General features: G+C 39.4%; 1 protein-coding gene and 1 long non-coding RNA gene across 11 annotated transcripts in view; one reads left to right on the plus strand and one right to left on the minus strand.

Annotated features, from left to right (window-relative positions):
* Csmd1 (CUB and Sushi multiple domains 1) overlaps window positions 1-9,292 on the minus strand; it is a 1,620,113-nt gene that overhangs the window by 538,507 nt on the left and 1,072,314 nt on the right. The gene's annotated exons all lie outside the window — the stretch shown is intronic.
* LOC116068977 overlaps window positions 1-9,292 on the plus strand; it is a 12,079-nt gene that overhangs the window by 946 nt on the left and 1,841 nt on the right. For all 5 annotated transcript variants that reach the window (XR_004109783.1, XR_004109780.1, XR_004109781.1 and 2 more), the window contains exons 2-3: window positions 8,931-9,035; window positions 9,210-9,244. This is a non-coding gene — a long non-coding RNA (uncharacterized LOC116068977). The remainder of the gene's footprint in view (window positions 1-8,930; window positions 9,036-9,209; window positions 9,245-9,292) is intronic.

A 9,292-nucleotide genomic window follows, 5' to 3' on the forward strand; every position in this document is an offset into this window, starting at 1 on the left:
AAAAAAAAAAAACTATTCCCTCCCCCCTCCCCCTGCTTACCAACCCACCCTCTCCCACTTCCTGGCCCTGGCATTCCCCTCCACTGGGACATAGAGCCTCTTAATTCCTGTGGTTCAGCCCAGGCTAGAGTTCATTTTCTCAGCCCCCAGGAGACACGGTTGTACATGGAGCTGCTTCTCATAGGGGGATCTCCAGGTTGCAAGGATGGGATAGCCAGCAAAGCATACACATGGTAGACCCAGGCTGAGCACACAGTACCAATCTGACACAAGAACACCTCTTGAAAGAGTTAACTCTCTCTGCAATATGAATCCAACCCCCTGTTCTTCCCTACTCAAATACTTTGTGCTCACATTTCTCTCCTGATGGAGAGGGCCAGCACCAATGGGGGAAACCATGGATGTGTGCAAGATGAATCTAAAAACCTGATAATGAGGAGAGCCTGCAGCCAAGAGCAGAGGCTCTCCTCTGCTAGCAGAGGAAGAGAAGGAGAGAAAGGGGAATGACTAATGGAGATCTACCCCAAACCCAGGAAAGACATAGCTGTGGAGGTAAAGACAAACTGCAGAGAAACAGAGAGATAGGGTTGGGATGTTGCAGATAATGGATAAAGGGCAGGAAAAGCATACAGGGGCAGGGATCAGACATCCAGTTTGGGAACTGTGAGCTTGATGATGTGAGTGAACATTTCTGTGAATAGTTATGAAGCAGTTTAGTCGGTCATGAGGGACAGGATGCAGCTCAGTTCAGATGCATGTTTCACAGTCCATAGGGAAAGGGCTTTGACTGAAACCCAGCAAACTGACCATAAATCCCCAACCTGGAAGAGTTCTGGGAAGGAAAGCTCTTCTTGTTTTCAATTTGCTTTGCCTCTTTTTCTAAGATGTGGTCTCCTATGCAGGCCTGTTTGTCCTCCATCAAGGCTAGCCTGTCCTTGTGATTTTCCTGCTTTAGTATGGACTACTGGGGGTTGCATCTGAGTATTACCCTACCCAGAACCCAATGGATATTATAAAATTGAAATGCTTGTGTTTATCTGAAGAAGGGCATTCTATCCACAAACCACTTTAGTCATCAGAATCAACTATCGTTCAGCACCATGTCATTTCACACAAGGCAGTTCTTAGCGAAAGTCACAGTTGGTGGCAACAATCCTCAAAAGAACCTGTGACATCCTAAAGATCACAAGTTGATGATACCCTGAAGGCTTCACTCTCCCCAGTAAGGGAAATGTAAGAAAGGGAGAGATAGAGATCCCCTTTTCTTTTAGTATCTGTGAATCTACAGACATTAGGATCATCTGCTCCTGCTTCCATGGTATTAGGATGCTGGAAATGGCTAGTCCACTCTCTCTTCAGTTTAGCAAACCAACAGTTAAACAAAGTCATTAGCATTTCCAACAAAAGGCACAGTATGCTAGCATAGCAGAGCCATCCCAGGTCTCATCACAAGAGTGAACTAGTGAGACCACACACCTCATTGCAGAGGCAGAGTCTCCTGCTCACAATCCCATGGAAAATGTTAGACTTTTTCAGGGTTTTATGTTTTCTCTTTGTGCCTCAGAGATTTCAAGATAATATGGAAAGTTGTTTTCATGGTAATGAATTTTATAAGTGTATTATTAATGATATAGTCTGATTAGTAGGAGTATGGCAGTAATAACTGATAGTTTTTTTCATCTCATGTTAATAGATAGAAAGAGTAATTGGCTTACACAGGGGATAATTCTTAAAGCATAGATTAATTGAAGTTGAAGGTTATAAAGGTGGGCTTATAGGCCCTTTGGTAAAACTGTACAAGCTGTTCTACAATGATGTGGTCTTACATTTCATGTCCATTGCTAGTGTCTCAGAAGACACAGCTCAGGATTCTGAGTGTGCACTGTGACACCATGCCAACTTGTGATGCTCTGCCTAACTCTGGACTGTGAATTGACTATAACTTTCCTTCTTGATGAAGTGTTTCTTTAAATCATTCATTCTAATTTACTTTATTCATACCAAGGCTCTGAAGTTGTGTGGATGGTGTTATTTCTACCTGCATTCCATATTCAGAGAAGATGGTGACTTCCAGATAGCTCTTCCTAGTAGCAGGAGCCACACCAGGGTCTATTTTGTTCATTTGCCCCTTTATTCTGCTGTGAGTACCTCCAGAAATGTGGGCTCAAATCCAGTGCTTATGTTAGACAGCAAGTTGGCTAGCTGACCATCAATTAATAATAACTCATACCATCAATGTCTTACATGAGGTGTCTGCTGGATCAAGCAAGCAAAGTCAATCCAGTTAAAATCCAGTCCCAGACAAAATATGAACACTTGGAGCATATGTGTTCTGAGAATGTATTTTGTAGAGCTCCTAAGCAAAGCAAGCAAGTTTTTCTTATTTTAATTGAGGACTAGTTATGCTCAGATAATTTGGAGTTACTATGCTATGTTCTCTGATATTCCTATCCCATATTCTTGCTAAGTAGTTGTCTTAGTTAAAGTTGCTATTGCTGTCAAGGGACACCATGACCATAGTAACTCTTACAAAGCAAAGCATTTAATTAGGGCTGGCTTATAGTTCAGAGTTTTAATCCATTATTATCATGGCAGGACGACCAGCAGGATGCAGGCAAACATGATGCAGGCTGTAGATCTGGACTCAGATAGGCAGGCATCATGAAGAGAAAGCCCCACTGAACCTGGCTTGAGCATATGAGACCTCAAAGCCCATCCCCAATGACAACTTCCTCCAACAAGGCCACACCTCCTAATAGTGCCACTCCCTATGAGCCTATGGGGCCATTTTATTACAAACTGCCACTGTAGTGGTCATTAATAAATAACACTGTGTCTCTTTGCCTGCCTCACTACCAGTCCCATTGTGTGAATTGCTGTAGGGCATGTGTAATGGAAAGACAAATGTGGAAGATGGATATTTAATAAGATATGTATGTGAATATTTGTCTTTATTCATTCACATGTATGTGTGAGACATAAGGACTATCCCCTCCTTGCCTGACCTTTTTCAGACAAATGGCTCTGAATTCACTGCTCCCATCTAATACTATGTGTTGAACCGTTCACATCTTAGTAATTTGCATTAACTTATTTTCTTCTGATTTACTAAGGTTTTCTGAATATCTACAATATCTCACACTGCTAGACAGAAGGATAAAGGGGGTATTAAATGAGTAAATAGCATTCTATCATGAAAGTGGAGAACACATGAAATAAGGAGGAAACATAATTGATTCTCACAGCCTAGAGTGCTTAGTGACTGCTTCTAACCAAAGTAGAACCTTTTCCTCTGTTCCTGGCATTTAACAACATGAAGAATTCCTTGGAACACATCATCTCATCAGCACTGACTATGGTCCATGATGAAAGTTTGGAGACAATGTAAGATACGAAGATATCTGCAAAACTGTAGAAGGGGGACGATGCTGGAATTGGTGTCAGTGTGGGAACTCTCTGTGGTCAATATGAGCTTGTTTCAAGCTCATCAAATATCCCACTTTTCTGATACAGTGGCAGGAGATATTCTATGCCATGTGACAGATGAACTGATTGATACCTAATGCATAGAAGCCACTGTTTATCTATAAAGTTCCCACCAGAATCAATAATTGGCAAAGAGACAATGAGCACTGGGGTGATGATGATGACTATAATCAAGTAAAACAATAACAATTGGTCTTTAAAGCATTAGACAGTGCACTGGAATTCATTAGGTGATATGCTATCCCCTTTGTGGATCAGTCTGGTCAGTACCCGCTCCTATCAGCCCTGGTCTCTACAGATTCAATTGAGTTTCCAGTGAGAAGCCTCACTCTGGGAATTACAATAATACCTGGGGTGGTGAGATGTGCCTAAGACTGCAATAATGAGAAAATTTTATGGGGGTAATCAATTACTTTCTAATTAGATTGAACACCTGATGCATGGGAGAAGACACATACCTGGTACTTCAAAATTGTCCAATAACCTATGATATGAGCTACTCTATTATTCTGCTAAATGCACACACCATCAAACTGCCCTCAAAATTCCTATCTCTCTAATCATAGCTTAATGCAGCCCTCTGACCTCATAGCAGAAGCTTTGTTGTGCAGTGGAGGGCAATTAATGTAGAAAATCATGACTGGTCAAAGCAAAGAGACCAGGATTTCATACAGTATTCAGCCAGATATGGATCATTTACTTCATATCCCTTGCCAAGGTCTAGAGACCACAATAGAAGAAGTAGTAAGACTGTAAGAGCCAGAAGTTGGGAAGGACCTGTATAAAATTTGGTCTCTGGATATGACAGGACCACTGCCCTCAGAAACCCACAGAGGCTGAGGTTCCTGTGCAAGACCTGACAAGATCAAGCAGAAAACACCATAACTTTGAGTGGGAAGGGTTTTATGAGCTCCCACCACTAACTGGGGAGGTATAGACTGCTTCTGGGAAGGAATACTCAACTATCTTTAATTGTACATGCCTCCTGATTATTTGACCTTAGTACAGTGGGTTCCCCACATGCCAAAATATATATGAACAGCACAAATTTGAGTTGATGGGTTATTAAATTTTTTAAAGGACATGAAGTTAGGGATGCATAAGGAGATGGAATTGGCTATGGGTGGAATAATGGTAAATATATACAATATGTATATATGTGTGTATTTGGATATATATATATATGTATATATATTGTATATATTTACATGTATAATAGTATATAAATAAAAGACACTGTATAAAATTCTCAAGGTATTATTTAAAATACCCAAGCCTCAGGGTACATACTAGAAAGGGAGTGGAAAAATTGTAAGAGCTATGAGATTGTGTCTTTCAAGAAAAAAGTGAAGTTAATGATACATCAACAACACGCCTAGAAATTCTAAATAAGAACTGAATAATGGAACAAGTAGACATGTTAATGTAGAAAGGGAAAATGGCACAGGTACTCAACCTTAGACAAGGAACTGTAGGCAACGAGTGACTGAGAGAGGGAGAATTAGCCTTTCCCAGGGGTGAACCCCCTAAACCATAAAATAAAAACAACATTCATATATATATATATATATATATATATATATCACCCCATATATTAAACATATATATTATTTATATAACATATAATATAGATAATATGGACATATGAATATAATTTGTATATTATACAATATGTATATTATATATATCATATATGCGTATTATACATAATATGAATATTATATATAACATACAACACATATATAAGGATATATTATAATATACTAATATATTTATTATATAATAGATTACATAGCATACATATAATCTGTATATCATATTATGTAATTTGTATTATATAACATAATATATGATAATACATACTTAATCATATAATAAATTGAGGTGTTATGTGCAATAATAACACTTGTAATAATAACAGTTAAAAAAAAGAGGTCCTGAATTTGAGTGCGAGTGAGGAGGGTATAACAGGGATTCAGTCGGGGTATTTTGAGTGATGAAAGAGAACAGGTAAAATTTTAACAATAAACATTTCAAAGTAATTATTGGACATTAGTCATAGTTGCCCACTCCTCCTATATGCGGTCTCAGTAATGGGAAGGCTGAGGCAAGAAGTTTACTACAAATTCAAGGCCAGCTTGAACTACATAGTGAATTCTAGGCCAGCCTGGGCTACAAACTGAGTAAGACCCCATCTGAAAGACAAAAATGAAAAGGTATTTCTTACACAGATATTCAGAAATTTGGTGGTTTGCTTTCTGAAGGATACATGGTCACCATGAGGACTTCACCTAAAGAAGAGGGACATGATGCTGTGGTTCAGTCAACAAAGTACCCTGAGTCATAGGGGCAGAAGCAGTGAAGGGGACTCCACAGTGCCCCTCAGTGGTGAGGAGGAGAAAGAGCAATTACGGAGGCTCCTCATTGAGGAGCCCTTGAAACATCGCCCACCTCTGCCTAAAGCTTAAGCAGATCCTACGGCTTTTTTTTCCCCCACCAGGGAACTCTGACCTTTTTAGACCTCTCTGAACCGGGGTTGGAAAAGTTCAATTACTTCATTGTGGGAGTCTGCTTTTAAAACACCCAATGCTGATGTGGATGTGAGGGAAGAATACTGCACTGCCAGGAGTTATGGCTCAATCTTTTAATCCTAGCACTCAGCAACAGGCACGCAATGACAGACAGATCTCTATGAGTTTGAGGCCAGCCTGGTCTACATAGTGAGACCCTATCTCAAAACACAAAACAAAACTATGAACTTTGTATAACTGGACAATACGTTTTATCAAAACTATGCATACGTTTTAAAACTACATGATAATAGAAATAAACTCAGTGTGCCCATAAGTTTTTCTGATTGAGAACAGCCGTGTTTCACTTATGTTTTACTCTGTCCTTTAACACCTTGTCCCAGAGACCTCCCTTTGCAAAGAGAAATCAGGAAGGCCTTAGGGTCAGAAGCTTGGTGTGAACAGCTGCTCTCCTGCCAGGGTTGTCTCTAAAGCACACTGTCAACAGCCAGTTAAGGGAACCTCTGCTTCTGAATGTGTGGGTCAAGATGGACAGTCCACAAGTGCGCAGTGTTATACCTTCTGTGAGTCATTTATCCACAAACCCATAGCCAGCTGCTTCTTATAGGTGGAATTTTAAGCACTAAGAACTTCTTTTCTAAAGTGATTATTCTTAATGTCCTGAAGCTTTCTGTAGAGAGGTGGACTGCAGGATGATAACCCACAGAGAGCAACATGCCTGCCAGCGCTGTGAGGGCCATTAACTACAGTGTAACAGGATTACTTTAACTCACAGCATTGGAGAGGTGGCTCAGTGCTTAAGAGCTCTTGCTGTTCTTACAGGGGATATGGGTTTGTTTCCCAGCACCAACATGGAGGCTCACAACTCCCTGCGGCTTGAGCTTCAGGCATCTAATGCTACCCTGTATCAGATTCCCAGCTTCCATGAGAACTTCATAAACATGATCCATATCCATATAGTGAGGCACATGTGGAGAAACATAAAATCATGAATAAATCCTTAAGGTAAAAAAAAATGTTTTAAAAGGCTTTGCTAAAGGTCATGTTTGCACCATGGTTTCTACTCAATGTATATTCACAGGCTTATGATTGACACCTGTAATTTTCTTATGATGTTGTTGGCTCTCACTGTAAAGCACAAAGGCAATCAACCATTCAACAAAGTCCCCCGAGCAAGAGAGTGAGAGCCAAGCACAGACCTTCAGATCTTAATTTCTTCTCCTTTTCCTTTGGCGTTGTCTTAGCTCTGTGTTGTTGGCTTTGTCAGTGATCTTAAAATGTAAAAGAAAGCCATCGGGTTCAACCAGGAAGCTGGACAGGAGGACCACAGTTCAAAGCATACCAGAGCTACAGTGAGTTCAAGGCTAGCACAGTCAATTTAGTGAGGCCCTGATTAACCAAAACAAAGCAATAGTAAAAAGATACTTGAAGGTCCAGTTCAGCAGTGGTGCAACTGTGTAGCAGGTTATATGTACATACACACACACATAGAAACATACACACACATAAACACATGCACATATACAAATACACATACTCAGGATAATTTATGACCTCTTAATGCTATTGGTTGATTTTAAAATGATCCTTGGAATACTAAATCTAAGCAAATTTGCACATTGGTAAAATTTTTGTTTCATATAAAGATAAAGCACCATTACCGCAGTTCCTGAGAACATATTTGCATTAATGATAAACTGACCCCAGATGCAACAAAACCTGGCTTACAACTTAGTAGCAGTCTTTTCTAAATACAAAATACAAGGAACTTTTTAAATTACATTTATTTTTCATCAAAATGACAATAACTATTCCTCTTATTTACATGTGCATTTTGTACTTTTTCTTTCCTTGCTAAACTATGAACGCATACCTCATCCCCTACAGGAGCTATCAGAAAGCATGTTATAGCCCCTCTTCCTACAATGATTTCAATTAAATCCATGTTCACATATCACAGAGGAGACCATACAGCATCCCTGACCACATGGCAGCAGCATCATGTGACCTGTGTGCTTCTGAATGTTACCAACTATTATTCCAACACAATTATTTTCATCAAAAGGCTTAAGTTCCTCGTCTACATGGATATGTCAATACAGTTCTACTGTCTACGTTGGGGGTTTGTAGCAATGTAGCAAAACTGATCAGAACTTACCAATTAGCAATATCTGTGATAAATTCTTATAAGTAAATTAATTCTGGAATCAACATGTTGAGACTAAGTCTCATCTAGAAGGAGACATAAATCATACTCATGATTGAAAGTAAAAAGAATTCTATTCTCTAGCTATCAACTTTCTGGGTTCCTAACAGGAGCCTTGTGAGTAATCTCAGGAGTGATTATTTTGATGTCTTTGCAGGAGCAACATTTAAACTGATTAGTAAACTGATTCTACATTGCAAAACTTAAGCCATTCTCATGCTTTATGTCAAAAAAATAGTGACTATAAAGTAAAATAGCCTGGGGCTGACTCTAGCCAGGATGCTGAGTTTATTGACTCTGCGGTCTAATTGTCTTTTTCACTGTAGAAATCCTTGAATCTTCACCACACATCATCAAATTGCCATTTCAAGTTCAGCTTGGGCTCCTTTCTGTAAAATGAGACTGGTCCATTCATTATAATGATGGCTCCTTGGACAGTGACAGTGTGTTGGCACCTTAGCACAGAAGGCAGGCTGTCACAAATATGCCCTTCAGTCCCAGTGAGAATCTCCTGCTTAAGGACCCATGTGGCCAAACTGACTCCCATGTTTGTAGACGACAGAGGCTACCTGTACATCTGAGATCTGCTTCCAGCCACAGGATTATATGAACATTACACTCCAGAAGTACAGCCTTAACTTTAGTGAATTAAGACAGTAAGAAAAACAACTGTTGAGAGAAAATCACAACCTTCATTATTTCTTTAGAATTCTGACAAAATGCCCTTGTGAAGGAAGCTATCCCAGAATCAGAAAGAAAACAACACTCTCTCCTAGATAGAATGATGGAGCTGAGGGACCCTGCATCTTCTGGTGAGTGACTCCTCATCCTCCAGACCATTCTCTTACCCCACTATCTACCCCATGGGCCATGTCCTATTTACAGTTATTACATTTTTGTCTAACTAAGAATGCAAAGGTTTGAATAACTACGTCTATTTGGACCATTTATTTATTTATTTATTTATTTATTTATTTATTATTTAGGTCTCCAGGACCATGTGAGGGAGTGTGATAGACATGTGAGTGCTTTTAATATCGTTTCTTTTTTTTTTTTTTTTTTTTTTTTT

This window comes from Mastomys coucha, unplaced genomic scaffold (assembly GCF_008632895.1).
Source record: "Mastomys coucha isolate ucsf_1 unplaced genomic scaffold, UCSF_Mcou_1 pScaffold22, whole genome shotgun sequence".
NCBI lineage: Eukaryota > Metazoa > Chordata > Mammalia > Rodentia > Muridae > Mastomys > Mastomys coucha.